Source organism: Mixophyes fleayi, chromosome 9 (assembly GCF_038048845.1).
Source record: "Mixophyes fleayi isolate aMixFle1 chromosome 9, aMixFle1.hap1, whole genome shotgun sequence".
In the NCBI taxonomy this organism is placed as follows: Eukaryota; Metazoa; Chordata; class Amphibia; order Anura; family Limnodynastidae; genus Mixophyes; species Mixophyes fleayi.
The window spans coordinates 123,951,889-123,973,324 of NC_134410.1; the positions used below are offsets into that span (position 1 = coordinate 123,951,889).

Genomic DNA, 21,436 nt, shown 5'->3' on the forward strand with positions numbered 1-21,436 from the left:
AGGAGGAGAGAGGAGGAGGCGGCTGTACAGTCATACATGGAGGGAGATCATAATATGTAATATCATGTGTGTGATATCATGTATGTGTGTTATGTAATGTATGTAATATCATGTGTGTATGTGGTGTAATGTATGTAATATCATGTGTGTATGTGGTGTAATGTATGTAATATTATGTGTATGTGGTGTAATGTATGTAATATCATGTGTGTATGTGGTGTAATGTATGTAATATCATGTGTGTATGTGGTGTAATGTATGTAATATCATGTGTATGTGGTGTAATGTATGTAATATCATGTGTGTATGTGGTGTAATGTATGTAATATCATGTGTGTGTGGTGTAATGTATGTAATATCATGTGTGTATGTGGTGTAATGTATGTAATATCATGTGTATGTGGTGTAATGTATGTAATATCATGTGTGTATGTGGTGTAATGTATGTAATATCATGTGTGTATGTGGTGTAATGTATGTAATATCATGTGTGTATGTGGTGTAATGTATGTAATATCATGTGTGTATGTGGTGTAATGTATGTAATATTATGTGTATGTGGTGTCCTGTGTGTTATATCATGTGTATGTGGTGTAATGTATGTAATATCATGTGTGTATGTGGTGTAATGTATGTAATATCATGTCTGTATGTGGTGTCCTGTGTGTAATATCATGTGTGTTATATAATGTGTGTAATATCATGTATGTGTGTTATATCATGTGTGTATGTGGTGTAATGTATGTAATATCATGTGTGTATGTGGTGTAATGTATGTAATATCATGTGTATGTGGTGTAATGTATGTAATATCATGTGTGTATGTGGTGTAATGTATGTAATATCATGTGTATGTGGTGTAATGTATGTAATATCATGTGTGTATGTGGTGTAATGTATGTAATATCATGTGTGTATGTGGTGTAATGTATGTAATATCATGTGTGTATGTGGTGTAATGTATGTAATATTATGTGTATGTGGTGTCCTGTGTGTTATATCATGTGTATGTGGTGTAATGTATGTAATATCATGTGTGTATGTGGTGTAATGTATGTAATATCATGTCTGTATGTGGTGTCCTGTGTGTAATATCATGTGTGTTATATAATGTGTGTAATATCATGTATGTGTGTTATATCATGTGTGTATGTGGTGTAATGTATGTAATATCATGTGTGTATGTGGTGTAATGTATGTAATATCATGTGTGTATGTGGTGTAATGTATGTAATATCATGTCTGTATGTGGTGTAATGTATGTAATATGTGTGTATGTGGTGTAATGTATGTGTGTTATATCATGTGTGTATGTGGTGTAATGTATGTAATATCATGTGTGTATGTGGTGTAATGTATGTAATATCATGTGTGTATGTGGTGTAATGTATGTGTGTTATATCATGTGTGTATGTGGTGTAATGTATGTAATATCATGTGTATGTGGTGTAATGTATGTAATATCATGTGTGTATGTGGTGTCCTGTGTGTTATATCATGTGTGTATGTGGTGTAATGTATGTAATATCATGTGTGTATGTGGTGTAATGTATGTAATATCATGTGTATGTGGTGTCCTGTGTGTTATATCATGTGTATGTGGTGTAATGTATGTAATATCATGTGTGTATGTGGTGTAATGTATGTAATATCATGTGTGTATGTGGTGTAAGGTATGTAATATCATGTGTGTATGTGGTGTCCTGTGTGTAATATCATGTGTGTATGTGGTGTAATGTATGTAATATCATGTCTGTATGTGGTGTAATGTATGTAATATCATGTGTGTATGTGGTGTAATGTATGTGTGTTATATCATGTGTGTATGTGGTGTAATGTATGTAATATCATGTCTGTATGTGGTGTAATGTATGTAATATCATGTGTGTATGTGGTGTAATGTATGTGTGTTATATCATGTGTGTATGTGGTGTAATGTATGTAATATCATGTGTATGTGGTGTAATGTATGTAATATCATGTGTGTATGTGGTGTCCTGTGTGTTATATCATGTGTGTATGTGGTGTAATGTATGTAATATCATGTGTGTATGTGGTGTAATGTATGTAATATCATGTGTATGTGGTGTCCTGTGTGTTATATCATGTGTATGTGGTGTAATGTATGTAATATCATGTGTGTATGTGGTGTAATGTATGTAATATCATGTGTGTATGTGGTGTAAGGTATGTAATATCATGTGTGTATGTGGTGTCCTGTGTGTAATATCATGTGTGTATGTGGTGTAATGTATGTAATATCATGTGTGTATGTGGTGTAATGTATGTAATATCATGTGTGTATGTGGTGTAATGTATGTAATATCATGTGTGTATATGGTGTAATGTATATAATATCATGTGTGTATGTGGTGTAATGTATGTAATATCATGTGTGTATGTGGTGTAATGTATATAATATCATGTGTGTATGTGGTGTAATGTATGTAATATCATGTGTGTGTGGTGTCCTGTATGTGATGAGTAATATGTATGTGCGGTGTACTATTTATCATATATAATATACAGTATGTTCAGTCATTGTAAGTCATATCATGTATGTGCAATACACTGTATGTGACATGATGCAATGTATGTGCAATGTACTGTATATCAAAATGTACTGTATGTCATTTCATGTAGGCTGCGTAGTTTATGTGATCTAATGTAATGCAGGCTACTGTAAGTGATGTATGTGTATTATAGGTTATATGCACTCTATACCATGTCCGTGAAGTGTCCTGTCAGAGCCGTACCTTAAAATTCCTGGGGCAAGAAGGAAAACTGCCGCCCCCCCCAACCCTCAATTTCAGCCACATGAACCTAAAACATTCATCCCCTTCAGCAGTGTGCTCTGGGCAGTCGCTCCTCTCGCCCTGTGTATGATATAATGCAGTGCAGTGTACTTTGTGATATACCATATGTTATAGTATAAGTTCTCTACCACACACACTAGGGTCCATTTTAGTCAGTAGCCAATTAATCTACCAATATGTTTTTGGAAACCCAGGGAGAACATACAAACTCCACACAGATAGGGCCCTGGTCATAATCAAACTCATGACCCCAGTGCTGAGAGTTAGCAATGCTAACCGTTGTGCTACAGTGCTATATTCATTTAATTCACACTTCTTATCTCAGTCCTGTTGAATGTTTTTTTTGTAACGTGACGAGTACAGAGGCTAATTACCCCTTCCCCTTTTATTTCTTTGTACGCCTTCCCCTTTACCATAAAACGCCTTACTAAAACACTAATCAACATATATATATATATATATATATATATATATATATATATATATATATATATATATATATAAAACTATTGTGCGAAACATGCAACAGTTAAATGAATGGGCAAAATTATTCTGTATAGCACATTATAGAAGAGTGCAAATTTGGACATTTTAGGCAATGCACCAGATCACCCAAACCAAGACTTGGATAACGGGTTTTCCCCTAATTTACAACCCCATGCCTAAGATTTACAAAATTACATTAAAATATGACCCCTGGTTTTCGCCTGAAATTATGTGGCAGTGCTTCTCATAGTAAGTGCAGAGAAAGCACTTAGGGGTATATTTACTAAACTGCGGGTTTGAAAAAGTGGAGATGTTGCCTATAGCAACCAATCAGATTCTAGCTGTTATTTTGTAGAGCACACTAAATAAATGACAGCTAGAATCTGATTGGTTGCTATAGGCAACATCTCCACTTTTTCAAACCCGCAGTTTAGTAAATCTAGCCATTAGGGCCTGATTCATGTACGAATGCAACTTGCACATAAGTTGTGTTTTTAAAAAGAGCACAAAACTTGTGTGTAGTTCTGGATATATCCATATTCAAGAGTCTCTCAAGATCATACTTACCAACTTGACAAAGTTGGTTTCCGGGAGAGGTGGGCGTGATGGGGGTGGGCGTGATGCACATCATTTTGGACCCGCCCCCGTGATGTAATGATGCAAACGCCTCTTGACAACGGGGGCGGGGCCAAACACCGCATTTCACCGGGAATCGCGACGTTTGGGAGCTAATTCTGCCTACTTCACTAGGAAGTGGGCACTTCCTAGTGAAGTGGGCAGATCCGGGATATTTCCACACTCGCCCGGGAGACTCTCGCAAAATGCGGGAGCTCAAGATACGTTCCAAATTATATCTGGGTGTATGTTCAACAAACACCAAGTACCAACAGTAATTTACTTTCTTTTCCCTTTTACGCTGAGTACTATTATACAGGCCACGGAACGCCAAGGTACTTCTAATATCCTTTTAAATTTGAAAGTAATCGAGAAGAGATGAGTGAATTTAATTCCATGGCGGAACAAGCAGTTTCGCAGAGACGAAAAGCCGGAGATACAGTCTTTGAGTTCCACTTTTGGTTCACTGTTCCGGAACAGCATTCCAAATTCCGCGGAATTTGTAGTCTAGGAAGAGAGCTGGGCCGGCAGCGTGAAGTCTGTTATGTTCAGCGCAGAAAAGAGAATTCCACGCCGATCGCTTCAGGCCGAATGCTGCCGAACAAAACGCGCACACATTCTGCACCAAATGCAGAATTAGGTGAGCGTTCCGCAGAAATGTTTTGAAAATGTCGCCTATCCTTATGGATGATGTATCTCCATGGTAATGTTCTCATTCAGACGTTCATGGTGATGACCGGTGTCACAATCCAGAGAATTAATTTCCCCCATATAAGTCATCGCCACAAATGCTGGGAGACTATTCTATGGAACGATCACCCTATCTGGAAGAAAAGAAAAAATTGAACATGGAAATTGGGAATGTCTTGTGAAAATCTATGGCTGTTCTCTCCATGGCTTCTGTAGTTTTCCAAGATCCAAGCTCTTTTAAATCATTGTGCCATGCCTGGTTTGAAGTTCTTTCCTAGAATTATACAGAGGTGGTCACAATCAATAGGGTCAGAGGAGCACCCGTACAGTCTGCTCACATTGGCACTACCTCCTAGAAGGCGCAGAGTCTAACGGAGTGGGAGGTTTTCGCCAGAGGCTCCCGCAAGGGCGCTTGGTCTTCGCAGCTCCCTGACCGCAGGTCGCGGTTCTCCTAGGTGGTGATGAGCGAAACTGTAAAGAGAACCAGGACTATAACTGAAGATGCTTCGGATGAGGAGTACCAGGATGGCTGAGAGATTCGGAGACAGTAGAGCAGTGTGCTGATTAACCCAGGAGGCTGGTAGCGATGGTAGCAATAATCTGCAGAGCCTTACCACAGGGTAGTGGAGTAGTCACAAAGGCTGTGATGATCTGTGGATAGATGTGCTGGAGACTTCAGCAAACAGCAATAATCTGCAGAGCGTTGCCACAGGGTAGTGGAGTAGTCACAAAGGCTGTGATTATCTGCGGATAGATGTGCTGGAGACTTCAGCAAACAGCAATAATCTGCAGAGCGTTGCCACAGGGTAGTGGAGTAGTCACAAAGGCTGTGATGATCTGCGGATAGATGTGCTGGAGACCTCAGAGAACAGGAAGCAAACAGGAGCCAGGGAACAGGACATCTGAACAGGAGAGTAGACCTGAAGATCTGGCAACTTAGAGAAGCAGATGCTTTAAATAGTCAGCTCTGACAGGCAATTAGCCAATCAAGAGGATGCAGGAAGTATTGAGCAGACCAGGTGTGTGCATGCTCAGTTCAGCCCAGCAAGTGAATGGAGGAAGATGGAAATGGGTGAGAACAGTGACCATAATGCAGGTTTAGCTGGGGCAATGTGTGAGAGACAGCCCCTGCTGCTGCCATTGTTGGTGCGACAGTCAGCGAATGTCACCAATGTTCAAAGTTCCGGCGTAGATGGTGTTTCCTATTGCGTTTTTCATGTCACGTTTTTATTTATTGCAAAATAATCTACGTAAAACTTCCTCACCTAGAAATCGAAGTACAGACCTTATTTATCAAGGCACATATTCTGAGCGCAACCCGCTATATGCATGTATTTAGGATTTCAGCAAGGCATGAATCTCAAGATGCGCGTGCTTTTGAAATTGGGGGCAGGTCTGATTTGCTCTACTACCCCGGAAGCAGCAGGATGCGACCAATACCTATGTAGATTATACATTTGAAAAAGAACACACAGGAAAATAGAAAAAAATTCTTGTATTATTCTTACCTGTTAATAATAAAGGCATTAATGTTAAAACAGTAAAAAAAAAAAATATTTTTTTCCCCCATGAAATACATTTATTAGAATGTTGTTAATTTCTACTGAGCATGAAATAAATTTTTACAGTTGCTCCTAATTACAAACACACGTTATAGCATGCAACAAGACTGTCATCACTACTGATCAGGACTTAGATTAGCCCTGTAGCTGGAGCAAGAGATACGACGGAAAAATAAGTAACGAATCAGAGCTCGGTTTGGAAGCCCCTACTGTAAATTCACTACGGTAAAGCGCCTCCTCCCCTCCCAGTCCACTCCCCAAAATCATAGGCTGTAAAAAGTGTTCTTTCCGCTCGCACAGAACAGGCGTTCAGCGGCGTTTCTGCCGATTCTGGGCATGCGCAGAGTGATTTTGTGTATACGATAGCCTCAAAATCGGCAGATACGTGACTTGATGAATCGGGCCCTACAATTGTAATAATTAGTCTCATTAAAAGTATAAGATGCGACGCAATCTGTGCCAAGCCAGAGCTGGTAAACAAAATCAAGCCCTTCAGTGACGTTAATTGCACGAGGAACGCCTTTAAAAAAGTGCTCCTTACACCTTTTTATTTTTTTTTATTTTAGGAGACCTGCACTGCAAAATAAAACTTCGTTTTTCATTGCTCCGCAAAATTGGGGGCGCACTCCATAATAAAACACACCCAAATCCTCCTGTCGGAGAGTGCTCACTTCTCTAGGCGCAGACATCTTCCTCCGCAAACCCATACGCTTTGGTGAAAATCTAGGTGCAGGTATTACCACTTTCAGCACAACCCGAAAATAACAATAATGTCCCCTCACCCACCACCACCACTATCATTCTATACAGTTATTATCAATCAGATTATTTTTTTTCTTATATGTTTTTTTTCCCCTTCAGTTTCCCATTGCCTGGGAATTCCATGATTTCTAACAAGTATTTCTTTTACAATCATTTAGGATTTTAGGCCGACCACAGTGCAGTCTCCATAAGTGCCCTGTTGTAAGCAGCTATATATGTGTTTGTGCTATTTGAAGTTTAGGTTCTCTCGTCACCCCCCCCAATAACAAACTTAAAATAGGAGGCTTACTGTACAGTGGCAGATATTTATTTTTGTATTATTAACATTTATTTTCATAGCTCCAACCTTGTCCACAGAGCTTTACCATTAAGAACAAACACTAGTTATTATCAAAACATTCAAAAGTAAGAGGGCCCTGCTTGCAAGCTTATAATTTATAGAAACATAGGAATTTGATACATGAGCTGAATTTCCACAGATTGCAGCACAGTGGCTTAGTGGTTAGCACTTCTGTCCTTTCGCTGTGTGGAGTTTGTATGTTTTCCTCGTGTTTGTGTGGGTTTTTCTCCGGGTGCTCCGGTTTCCTCCCACAATCCAAAAACATACTAGTAGGTTAATTAGCTGCTATCAATTTGACTCTATTCTTTGTTAGATTGTAAGCTCAATTGGGGCAGGGACTGATGTGAGTGATTTCTCTGTACAGCGCTGCGGAATTAGTGCCACTATATAAATAGATGATTATGATGAGACATGGTAATTGGGTAGAACAGTCTAGGGATGTTAAGAAGGTTAGGAATTTAATAAGCTTGCCCAAAGAGGTGAATTTTCAGGGCACGTTTGTAGGGAAAGTCTTGTTGTACGACGGAAGGAATTCTACAGAGTTGGTGCAGCCAAAGTAAAGGTCTGTAACTGTGAAGGGAAGCAGGTGAGGAGAGGCGCAGATTTAGGACAGAGCGAGGGGTTGACTTGGAAGATATATTGAGACAGGTGAATAGATGTATATTGGTGCAGTTTTGGTAATGGCTTTGTATGTATTCAGTAAAGTGCAGACAACCGTTTGAGGGACTGCAGAGTAGAAGAACATTTGGAGAGGGAAAATTAGTCTTGCTCCTGTGTTGGATTGTAGGGGTGAAATTTTGTTTAGCGAAAAACCAGTAAGAAGAGAATTGCAATAGTCAATGCAGGAGCTTATGAGTGAATTAAGTTTTAGCAGTGTCTTGTGTTGAGATACGTGCGCATCTTTAAGATAATTCTTTAGATGCATGTAACAAAATTTGTACAAAGATTGGATATGGGGATGAAGGATGAAAGATTGAGTTTGAGTTGGCGAGAGGACATCGAAGATGAAATGGCCGAAAGACATCCAATAACTCAGGCAAAAATCAGATGACGAAAGATTCGCGGAGGATAAATAAATGTGGGTGTCATCCGAATAGAGTTGATACTGAAACACAAAGGTGGTTAGCAGTATTGCAGGAGATTAAAAGCAGAGAGCGTAGGACTTTGTGGTCCTCCAACCCATAGATGATGCGGAGAGGATGTGAATCCAGAGAAACCAACACTAAAGGAGCGGTTTGAAAGGTAGGATGAGAAACCAAGATCGGACAATATATTACTTCCAGATCAGAACTGGAGATTGTAGAAGAGAAGTGGAAAATTGTTGAAAATGAATCCTTTACAGTTTTCTGCTGGTATGAGGCAGCTTGTTTGACTTATCGTTCAAAGAGGTTACAGTGGTAGAGAAAAAATGGCAGATCAGGTAATGGTCTGAAGAGGGAAACAAGAAATTCAAGACTGAACAAACTTGGGAGAAAACAAGATCAAGGTAGTGGCCATTACGATGAGGAGGAGGAACTGCCGACAAGGAGAGGCTGAGAGAGAGTTGTCTGCAAAGAGAATGCGGATCATCAGTCGGAATGTTGAAATCATCCGAGATAATGGGGTGGGATCTTGGAGACTAGAAATGATGGAGCCAGGCTGAGAAATGTGAGAAATGATCAAAGAGTTTCTTGGATGACCAGGGGAATGTTAGATTACAACAGGATGAAGAGAGAAAGGGTTGGAAAATCTGGTCAGAATGTACTTCAAAAGATGGGAAAGTAAGTGAAGAAACAGGTGGGAGAACTTTAAATGTGCAGCATAGGGAAATGGGAAGTTCAACCAGCTGGGTTAGGAGAAGATCGAAGAGTGGTGGATGAAGCCGAGGTAAAGGGATAGGAGACGGTAGAAGAGTGGTGGATGAAGCCGAGGTGAAGGGATAGGAGACGGTAGAAGAGTGGTGGATGAAGCCGAGGTGAAGGCATAGGAGACAGTAGAAGAGTGGTAGATGAAGCCGAGGTCATGGGATAGAAGAAGGTAGAAGAGTGGTGGACGAAGCCAAGGTCAAGGGATAGGAGAAGGTAGAAGAGTGGTGGACAAAGCCGAGGTCAAGGGATAGGAGAAGGTAGAAGAGTGGTGGAGGAAGCCTAGGTCAAGGGATAGGAAAAGGTAGAAGAGTGGTAGAGGAAGCCGAGGTCAAGAGATAGGAAAAGGTAGAAGAGTGGTGAAGGAAGCCGAGGTCAAGGGATAGGAGAAGGTAGAAGAGTGGTGGAGGAAGCCTAGGTCAAGGGATAGGAAAAGGTAGAAGAGTGGTAGAGGAAGCCGAGGTCAAGGGATAGGAAAAGGTAGAAGAGTGGTGGACGAAGCCTAGGTCAAGGGATAGGAGAAGGTAGAAGAGTGGTGGACGAAGCCTAGGTCAAGGGATAGGAGAAGGTAGAAGAGTGGTGGAGGAAGCCGAGGTCAAGGGATAGGAAAAGGTAGAAGAGTGGTGGACCAAGCTAAGGTCGAAGGATTAGAGAAGGTAGAATCGTGATGTACAATTAAACAAAATAAGTCTTCTTCAAAGCACAAGCAGAGAGATCCAAAACAGAACTTTCCTCCTGCAAAGGTTTTGTAGAACTGAGGGATTTACATGTTCTGATTGTCTTGACCTTTTCACTGATGGGTTGATTCAAACATAAGGAACGTTGTGCAGTAGTCCAGACAAGGTGTCTAGCTAGATTGCTGTTCTTAGCAGAGTGCTGATTACGTTAGTTGAGAGACGGTGTTTGTAGTCGTCATTGTGAATTGATCTGACAGTACATCCATCTCACATGATACTTATACCTTCATATCTTGTACAACTCTTCATGCTTTTGAACATTTTTCACATTATGCTCCCTTGGGGGACAAATGTAATCCGAAGAAATACCGCAACCATGGCATTTTATTTTATTTTTGTCGTGGATAATAAAACCAGGTCTTATTGGGTGCAATAGTTCAAGCGGTCCATTTTTATTTGAATATCTTGCTTATGTGTTTTTAGATATTCTCGTTTTTTCGTTATTGTAATTGTGTTTATTTGTACAATTGTACAAATCCTCTTCACATCTGCTTGGAGTCTATTCCATTGGTCAGTGTGTGTCATATATTTTAGTAAATTATAGGATTTATTCTGGAGACTGTCCAACAGAGTTTTCAGTCTGTACTCTGTTCTGGAAGTCAGTTTGCCAAATTCCGGTTTTCAGACCACGAACGCACCATATTTTCATGTGACGCTAAATGAATGCAAACAACTACCTTGTTTTGAAAGAACCACAAATACGGTTTATATTTTGTTGCCTCTCAAGTCACAAAAATACTGTTATGGGAAAATGTGTTTCATATATAGCTGTGTGGTGACTTTAAAGTCACAATACTACTAAAATGCACAACAAAATTGTGTAAAATTTGTTAGATAACACATGAATACATATGTATAAACTCTTGTAAAAAATACTTGTGTAAAACAATAACTTCTGATGTTTGGCCTTCATTAGGAAAACTTGTATATTCTAAAAAATCTTGCGCCCCTACTGGAAATAAATACAGATATTAGAAGTCACCTCAGCTTGCAGTCTACTGCTCTGATATGGTCGTAGAACTCCTTAGTGACTAATATCTATATAATTTACAGTACAAGGTACATTAAATATTATGGACCTGATTCAACAAGGCACGTATACCGTGCGCAATGTGCGTTTATTTTAAAATCATGTAAACTGGCTCTGCGAACTCCTGAATTCAACAAGGAACAGATTTGAAGATAGGTGCGCTGATAAATTCGGGTGTAGGTCTGCTCTGCTCCAAAAGACACTCCAGGATATGTCCTATACCTATGTGGATTATACATTCACAAAAGAACACACAGGAAAAAAAAACACCTGTTAATAATATAGGCATTAATGACAAAACAGCTTAAAAAAAAGGTGTTTTTTTAAATGTATTTTTCCCCCCATGAAATACATTTATTAGGATGTTGTTAATGTCTACTGAACATAAAATACATTTTTACAGTTGCTCCTGATTACAAACACATGTTATAGCATGTATACGAGACTGTCATCACTACCTGTCAGGACTTAGACTAGCCCTGTAGCTGGAGCAAGAGATATGGCAGAAAAACAAGTAACTTTGAGACGCGCAGAGCTCGATTTGGACACGGCAGCGTGCGCTCGAGTTTGGCACGCCCATTGACTACAGGCGATCGCCCCTTCACCTCTCTGTTCCTCCCCAGAAATCATTGGCTGTAGTAAGTGCGCTTTGCGTAAGAAGTTGCATTGAAGGTTGCTGCGTTTAGTTGCGTATAGGCCCGGAGTGGATTTGCGTACGATACGGACAAAATCAGCAGGTACATGTCTTGATAAAACGGGTCTTACGTTTTTTAAGCGACTTGTCTATATCCTGTTTTCCACAAAAGCCTAACTGGTTTATTGTATGAACGAGTGCATGTAGTTAAGCACTTAAGTGATAAAAAACCCCTCAAGATTTAATTTTGGGATAGGGTTAACTAAATGAGCTGGCCGGGTAGATAAACTGCATCTAGGAGTGTATTCCCCATTTTACTGATAGGAGAAATGCATATTCCTCCATGCAAGAAAGATTTGAAATCTATAACAATAGTTAAAATCCCCCACAGACTGATCAGCGCAGGGTATTCATAGGCAAACTGATGAGGGCTTCCCTAGTGCCTGGAAACCCCCCATCCAAGCCTGGGGCATTGTATAATTCAGGTGACTGGACCCTGCCCCTGCTTCACACGGCTCTGCTTGAAAAGAGAGAGCTGCGTGCCCCTAACAGAAGTGCACGCAGCATTGCCCATGTATATTATGGGGATAGAAAGAGTTGGAGAGCAGCCAAGCACTGTCTAATATTATAGCCACGCCCCCATGCATGCTGGTCACGCCCACTGGCGGCGTGGTGTGGAAACCCACCTCTACAAATCCTGCGTTTACCCCTGGTATTAATTTCTGGGATGTAGGGGGGTAAGCTGTTTTATGGCATGTACCTTGGTTTGCAGACCATCTATATCCGGCAGCCAAGTAATTTTGCAGTGCGGTTCGTGAACTGTCCACACTCTGTCCGCTACGCGCATTTCCTGGAGTGTAAACCCGCAAACCAGGAAATGGGCGTGCACCTTGAAATGAATTTGGCGGTAAAATTAGGCAGGTTCACCTTTCATGTCCGTAAATGACCCTTAGTGAGTTGGAAAATTGAACTGCAATCAATATTGCCTAGAAATTTAACTTGTCCGTAGGGTTAGATATCCTAGAAGCTGGGAGAAACAGTCATAAGTTCACTACCACCTTGTCTCAAGCACACAGATGGAATGTATAAAATGACATTACATGCATATTTGCATTAGCTCACAGTGACTTTTGTACACGTTTAAACACTCCTGCATCAGACTTGTGTCACAATGTTGGTGAAAGGTTGCAACGCTAAGCTCTCGCTTTCTGCACCCAAAAATATTACGCCTGCTTTTCTGTGTACTTTGCGCATGCTGACGTGCAAAAAGTTTTACTTAACTCAGTTGAAATGGCTTTTTACCGGATCTGACGCAAAAAGTCTAAGGTCTGCCGAAAAGTCAAATATCAATCAATGTGATCAAAGGATAGCGCCTGCATTTCCGGAAATATGCAAAAAACAAAACATAAATCAATGAATGTTATTAAAAAGTAAGGGCCTGATCAGATCTAAAGAAACCTCTAAAGAATACAGGTCTAGGTGCACTGGGCTCTGACAGACAATACACTGCAGGCTACATCCAATATATAAGTGAAATATAAAGTCTAACAGGACGCACAGAAAAAGAAAATCAATTAATGTTATCTGTTAATAATATAGGGCCTGATTCATTAAGGAACTTAGGCAATAAATTTCTTACTTAAGTCTCCTGGACAAAACCATGTTACAATGCAAGGGGTGAAAATTAGTTTTCTATTTTGCACATAAGTTAAATACTGGCTGTTTTTTTTATGTAGCACATAAATACTTGATTGCTTATTTGTACACTGAAACTTAAAGTTGATATTTGTGTGCTATATGAAAAACAACCAGTATTTAACTTATGTGCAAAATAGTCAAACTACAACACGTATCGGCATTTACGTTCCTTAATGAATCGGGCCCTAAGTAGTAAATATGGGATATGACATGTGGCTCATGTGTCATTGTGGCTAGGTCACGTAAAAATAACTTATTGTAAAATTTGTTTCAATTAGTGGCGCAGGCACCAATTTATATTTTCTGATTTGTTGTACTGTGTATTAGATATGTACTGATTTATGAGGTGGTTTCTGATGCAATAGGCATTTGAGGAAATCTGTTGTGTAGCTTCGAGAGGAAATCTTCATTAAGGCTAATCAGACCTTTTTCATGTAAAGTGAATGCACCGCAGGAGGTCATTACCTTCCTTTCATGTGTAGTTTTTATCCTGTATCGAAGAACCTGTCTCAATAATGCAACCAGCCAGTTTTAGGAAATAACAGATTGGTGGCAATTTTGTTAACTGCATTGCATTTAAATCCAAGTTTGGAGAACATATTGCATCCTGATACTACATATCTGATGTAATATCTCAGTCTTTGCGGAGCCATCTAGGATCAGGGAGCAGTGTTACTAGCAGCTAACATGTATGTCAGAATGTGTATAAAAGGAGCACTGTTTGACCTTGTAGTAGTATCATTATACCATCTGTACGTTCTGAAGATCACTAGTACCACAAACTAGTATAACTGTCCATACTAGGACGATTTGAGCTAATAAACATCACTGCTTCAAGATCCTACTTTAACACCTACTTACCTGCTGTAATTCCTGTGACCTACAGATTAGACCAATCTAGTCCGTTATCCGGCTGTCCTGAGGTTGGGACCCAGCATCCAGTACCAATGCTCTGCCGCTACCCTGCAGCTCTGGCCAGTGTGATAGGCCAGGGTGGATAAATCCACAGCAACCATGATCTAAAGGAAGAGGGCAGGGGTACCAGCCCAGGTGCCCAGCAACGGGGTACACTTGCAGCAGAAGTTACTCAGGTGCCAACAAAGGAGCCTAGCGCTGGCAGCAGCAAGCCCCTCCTACTGCGACTAGGGGGGAATAATTTGGGATAAAGAAAGGGGACATGGCAAGCCCAGCCGGTCCCCTGAAGCACGGACAGGGTGGCATAGGAGGTCATAAATTATGAATCACAAAACTTTAATCATAATATTAAAAAATAAATAAAATTGTAAATGGTCTATTTATATAAATATAAATATACAAATTTACAAATTTAATACAAATTTAATAATATATCCTTAAATCAAACCCCTTGATGCGCAAATTGATTAAAATAAATATATAAATAATACATTAAATGGACAAATGTGGACCTAAAATTAAATATCATTCAAACCGTTATTCTCATTGAGAACCTCTTGGAACTGAAATAAGTGACTCTATATAAAATAAATTTACAAGTGATATAGGATGATTTACGACAGTGAAAGTTGTCCAACAGCTTAGAAGGTGTCCATGATAATTTATATATATATTGTTTTTAACTGATTAATCCCTAAAAAGCTGGGGGGCCACCATATTTCTGAGATTATTTGTTATTTTAAAAATAAAAGAAAGATGACCTGAAAAAAATAGGGCTCAGTACTGGATCCAACATCACAACAGAAAAATTGTTTTGAACATTTTCTTTTAATACAATGTAGAAAACCATTATAATTCGAAATAAAATATGTAAAATAATCTAAAATTCTTTATATTTTGAAGGAGTTCTGATGCTTGTCTATCAAATTATTCTTTTCTAGAACAATTCCACTTCAATTTCTGTGATTGTCCCCAGGAAAATTACAGATCCATGATGTTTGATGGGGTAGGTAGTTGTTGCTAATTATAGTCTCCATATAAAGATTTGCGATAATTGTTTGTGAGGGTAATATTACATTTATTGTTATTCAACTGCATAACCAAATAATCAATAGAACTAGTCTCAACGTTCCAGATGAAAAACAAATCATCTATATAGTGGCCACCAGGTTTGCTCAGAAATTGCTCTGCCAAATAAATTTATCTTCAAAAACACCCATGTAAAGACCGGCAAAGCTCGGAGCAAGCCTGGTGCCCATCGCTATGCCAACTGTTCATAAATAATAAATGCGGTTGAAATGCTAAGTTTAAAATTATCATGAGATAAATCTTCTAAACTGGGCACTTGTGATTTGCTGACATGAAGGGGAAATCGCTAGTGAGTAGGTAATTTTGTATTTGGATTTTTTTTTAAATGTTCCCCATTGCACTATGACAGGTGAAGAATGTAGAGTTTATGTTTGCCGTTGGAGAATTTGGAGGGGAGATGGTTGACAGAAAGCACTTTATTAACAAGTCTAGATAAATCCCATTGCACAGATTACTGGGAATCTCCCTCTGTATAACTCTCATAAAGTCTCTTGATAGAGATGTGAAGGGTGCTATCTAAAGGCAACAAAATGCAGTAACTATGAATATGAAGATAAGAAAGTTGTGTTTGAAAATATGCACTTCAACTCTCAAGAGTAGGAAATATTAGACACTGTACCATGTTCAAGGTTATAAAACTTAACTTTTATTGACCAAATAGATAAAAATATTATAGCGAAATATAAAAGGTGAATAAAGTGTAAGTGATTAAAATGCGCTGAAAGCACTTTCTATCCAAAAAATAGATCTGAAATAGGTAGAATTTCCCATATGATATTGGGCCCTATATAACAGTATAAACTACTACAAGTCCACAGGTTCTCCAATTATCGTCCTCAAAATACCATATATAACATGGGAGATGAAAGATCTAATGATAATAGAGACCAATCAGGAATTGTAGGAAATTAGAATCCGTGACACAATGTATCTAAATTTAATAACGGGTAAGTATCTTGCTATGCATTCTAAGAATAACAAATGAGCATTGTCCATGCTGTACAGTAAGTACAAAAAGTATACTAGGACTATCAATTGTTCACTACGCTTCCTAAAATAAGGGAAGTAATAACTTCTATATAGCGGGTTACTCTGAACAGAACTAGTGATACCATTACAGACGGAATCATGAATCCATACATGCATATCTGTGCGTCCCCTTCATTCAAATTTCTTAGGCTCTCTGAGTTCACAGCGCCTGCTTTTGTTTGGTTTCTCCTTAAACAATCTAATAAACATAAGTCATATGTACCACCTACTGCCCCTGTAACGTGCGACAAGCCGGCTATGGTGGCAAACTGGCAGTTTAAGAGCACAACGGGCTCCTCGATGGCTGAAGTGCCGGATACACAACAGGAAAGCCCTTAGCACAACCCTCAGCACACGCTTGAAGGTGGTTTGGGACATCCCTGCCGCGACGCCCACTGAGGTCTGGAAAGAGCCAGACGCCAAGAGTTTGGTCAATGGCGGTATTGCTGTCAGAATGTTGTGCAAAGGCTCTAGGTCACTCTGCCCAACACGCAAGGTGTCCATAATGACATGAGGTGGAAGACGATAGCCACGGACCCCCTCAGCATCGGACATTTCAAAAAGACTGATAGGTGGCCTGAAGACATTCTACGCGGGCCAGCGACGGGCTACCAGTTGCCAGTTTTGGAGGGGACCCGACACCTGTCGTCCCACAGATTCCGGGCTTCCACGATGTGCATGCCTGGCTATATGTGATAAAAAAATAAATGACCTAATGCCTTGCAGGTTTTGTAATCACCCAATTTCTGTAAAATAGTCCAAAAATATCTAAAAGTAAGCATGACATGAAATATAAGAAACATGACAATATTAATAAAAAAATTTTTTAAAAAAACCCTTACAAATGTATGATACCATATAGGCAGACATAGTAGACAACATAGACAAGACTTTTACAAGCTATACAACACGCACACAACTTTTTTAAAATAGACAATCATTGGTAATGTTCACACACACGTTTTAAATATGTTAAAAAATTTAAAAATGTAGAAAATAAATTGAAGCACAAAGACAATTTAAGCATTAAGCACACAAGTATGCAGCGCTAGTCAAATAGAAAAGAATGCACCTACCTCTTCGGTATGTAGCGATCCTATAATCTTCAGCAAACAATACCATAAACAATCCGTTTGACGCCATGGCAACACAGCGATCTCCCTCTGTCGCTTTTATATAATGTTGTATAACGAGATGTGTGTGTGCAGGTGAATTGCCCATTCTACCATTAGTTGGGATAATGCTGCATTTGATCATCACTATCGTCCATGAGATAGACTTGACCTTGAGGAGGTGCAAACCTAATGTCCTTAATGAATCTGGCTCTATGTATGTCATTTCCTTTATAGTACAGCTTTGCGGCACTTTTCGCGCTGTTGCATTTCTCTGATTTCTAATACAACATATGGTTCTTGGCGCGTTTCAGTCTTGCGCTTCTTTTTGTTTGTTTTTATTTACTCTATACAGTATTTCTTGGCTGTGTATCCCACAAATCTAACAAATATAAAATACTTGTCCCTTTGTGATACAAAGCTCCTTGTTAAAGAGAAAAAAGAGAAAACTCTGCTACACATCGCCCAGCATGATCGTCTGTTTAATATGCATGATTGCTCATTGCCAACAATAAATCTACTTAATGCAAAGCGTTTGTGTAGTAAGAGGCTGTGTTTACCTTTCTAGCACAGTGGGATCCGGAGCTGTGTGGATCTTCCCGCTGGTAGGAAATGCTTTATGTTAAAGATCTGAAAAATTACCCACCCTATACAGAAGATGCTGGCTTTTCTGGATTGCCTTGGTTGATGGTAGGTGCGCTGACCACCCATGATGACTTGCGACCCTTCATCAGTCCGACGAAAGAACCGCAGATTTGTGAAGAATTTCCGTAGACTCTCCAGCAGAGGGAGCTGTTACTTGTCCTTTGAACCATAGGTAGAAAGCGGAGATTTCATCATGTGCTGTAGACACCTTACAAGTGCAGATCAGGAGGACAGCAGACGCCTTTCAACATAATGGTGTAGGGTGGAGCAGAAAAGAGGTTGCCAGCACCTTTTTCTGCTTTTTAGCAGCCGATTAAACTTTATGATGTGGTGGCGCTGTGGTTAGCATTGCTGTCTCACAGCACTGGGGTCATGGGTTCGATTCTGAGCAGGGCTGCATCTGTGTGGAGTTTGCATGTTCTCCCCATGTTGCTGTGGATTCCTTTTTCTAAGAAATTAAAGCAGAAGCGTAGCGTCTTTTGTGGGGGGGGGGAATCAGATCTTTTACTCCATATGTCTGAGTGGTTAGCACTTCTGCCTCACAGCACTGGGGCCATGAGTTTGATTCCCGACCATGACCTTATCTGTGTGGAGTTTGTATGTTCTCCCCGTGTTTGCGTGGGTTTCCTCCAGGTGCTCCGGTTTCCTCCCACACTCCAAAAACATACTAGTAGGTTAATTGGCTGCTATCAAATTGACCCTAGTCTGTCTCTCTGTCTGTGTGTGTATGTTAGGGAATTTAGACTGTAAGCTCCAATGGGTCAGGGACAGATGTGAATCAGTTCTCTGTACAGCGCTGCGGAATCAGTGGCGCTATATAAATAAATGGTGATGATGATGATCTCTTGAGCAATCACCTCCCACATAGAGCATTTATTGTTAGACAAAATCTAACAACTCTCAAAATTCACACGATTCTTGATGGAACGATGTCATTCCCATTCTGCAGTGTGTACGCCCTGACGACCAGCAGTGTAGGCAGATCCCCTTACAGGTTACAGAGTCACAATATTTTCAGCCGATGTTTATGACAGATGAAGATCACAGATCTGACGGTAATTATTGTAAAACGTGTATAGTGTGTACACATGAATCGGCTGATCGGGACTTTCAGTCGTTGGTAAAATTGGTAACAATATCACATCGGGGGAAATTTTCTGTAGCATGTACCCAGCCTTACCCACTACCAGTCCTTAGCACATCATCCTAACTAACGAGAGCGCCTAGAGTCCAAAGAGACTTCCTTAAGAAATTTTGCACCTGTCCGCATACATTCATTCTCCCCCTCTGTTGCAGATATGGCCCGTGACACACCAGCTTTGGCATTCCTGCTTAATTTACAATGTCCTGAACCTGTTTTACACACTATGAAAATTTTGTAATAAAAAAATGTGAAAAATCTCAATAAAACGACTGAAACTGAGATCTACCTTTGTCTCTAGACAGTCCTCGTGTTCTGTTATTAACTATTCTATTCATTTCTGTGTCATATATTATACCATCTCATGGGCAAACCGAGGGGGGGGGGTCTAGTGCCTGGAAACCCCCCTCCAAGCCTAGGGCAATGTATAATTGAGGTGACTGGACCCTGCCACCGCTTCATACAGCTCTGCTTGAAAAGGGAGAGCTGCGTGCACCTAACAGTAGTGCACGCAGTATTGCCCATGTATATTATGGGGATAGGAAGAGTTGGAGAGCAGCCAAGCACTGTCTAATATTATAGCCACGCCCCCATGCATGCTGGTCACGCCCACTGGGGGAGTGGTGTGGAAACCCCCCTCTACAAATCCTGCGTCTGTATCTGTAATAATGCATTGGGTGAAATTAATGAATAATTGATAACGAGGTTGCTGTGCATTATAATAATGTATATGTGGTGGGCTGATGTGTACAGTTCTGTAAGTTTTTATGTTATGGGATCTTGCAATTAATGATTATAATGAATTACGCTTCGGTCCAATGTTATTGACGTGCATTATGATAGGCTTGAGATTTCTACTGGATATTATAATGAATTGGAGGGGAAACATGTAATGTGTATATGAGCGGAGGTTTGTTTATAATGAAAAAGAATATGAATATGTCAGAAGTTATAGGGCCCGAGTCATTAAGGAAAGTAAGGCAAAAAAAAGAAGTAAATGTTCTCCAGGAAAAACCATGTTACAATGCAAGGGGTGCAAATTAGTTCATTATTATTATTAAGTTAAATACCGGCTGTTTTTTCATCTAGCACCCAAATACTTGATAGCTTTATTTTTACACTGAAATGTAAAGTACATTTAGGGACCCCAAATATAAATCTGTCCCTGCATTTTAAATTTACCTCCCCCCTCCAATGCAGCATGGTTTTGCCCAGGTGCAAAGTTACTCCTTTTTTATGCTTTGCTCTCCTTAATGACTCAGGCCCATAGTGTGCAATAGTGAAAACGACAGTGGACATGTATTTTAAGGGGCTATAAGTTTCTGTGTATGATATATTGTTGTACAAGGTGGGGCATAAAGATCGCCCACATTTTGAAAGGGTATTAAAAAGGAATGAAACTGTTTCGGAAAACATTGTATGTATTTGCTTTAATGGGTTTTAAAAATCATATCAGACAAATGGCGGCCGTCGTTGGCTGAAGACGTTCCTGGAATTTCTCCATCACTCTCCGGGTCATATCAGGTGGAATGGCTTCGATTTATTGTCTGATCCGTTCCTTCAAATCCTCAAGAGATCGAGGACAATGTTTAAAAACCTTTTCCTTCAGGTATCTCCAAAGGAAAAAGTCACATGGGCTTAAATCTGGTGACCGTGCCGCCCCCCCCCCCCCCCCCCACTTCTCCCCTTAAAGAGATCATTTCCCTCAACACTCCGAGCGAACGTCATACTATGTGGGCTTTGGCTCCGTCCTCTTGAAACCACAAATGTTTTTTTATCCACATTGTCCAGTTTGGGGCGCAGAAAGGTCTCCAACATTTCAACACATCGGTCACAGTTACTGTTGCACCACCTTCCTCAAAAATACACGGGACGATCACACCAAATTCGGCAACTGCACACCAAACAGTTACGTGAGGAGGGTGGAGTGGTCGCTGGTGGAGTTCACGAGGGTTCTGCTCAGCCCAATAGCGAAAATTCTGCCTCATTGCTACTCAGAAGAACGGCTGCGTAAGGAACCTGTTCAAGAATTTTCTAACACAGGGCTCATTTAATTCTTGAACCAACATCATTTTGTAAGGATGTAATTTTAAATCGGCATGTAAAATTCTTCTCAAACTCCGACTTGATATCCCCAGTGCCATGACATGCTTATGAGCGGAATGTCTTGGTGATTGCTGAACGGATGCTCTCACTGCTCCACATTTTCTGACGGTCCTAGGTCTGCCAGCTGATTTTTCTTTTCAGTGTGGATCCAGTTGCCCAAAGATTAGAGATCCATAGCAAAATTG

General features: G+C 40.1%; 1 protein-coding gene across 1 annotated transcript in view; it reads left to right on the forward strand.

Annotated features, from left to right (window-relative positions):
• The first annotated feature begins 15,086 nt into the window (after nucleotides 1–15,086).
• ARAF (A-Raf proto-oncogene, serine/threonine kinase) overlaps nucleotides 15,087–21,436 on the forward strand; it is a 56,081-nt gene continuing 49,731 nt past the window's right edge. Inside the window, exon 1 of the mRNA XM_075185506.1 lies at nucleotides 15,087–15,135. The gene's annotated coding sequence lies outside the window, so the exon portion shown is untranslated. The remainder of the gene's footprint in view (nucleotides 15,136–21,436) is intronic.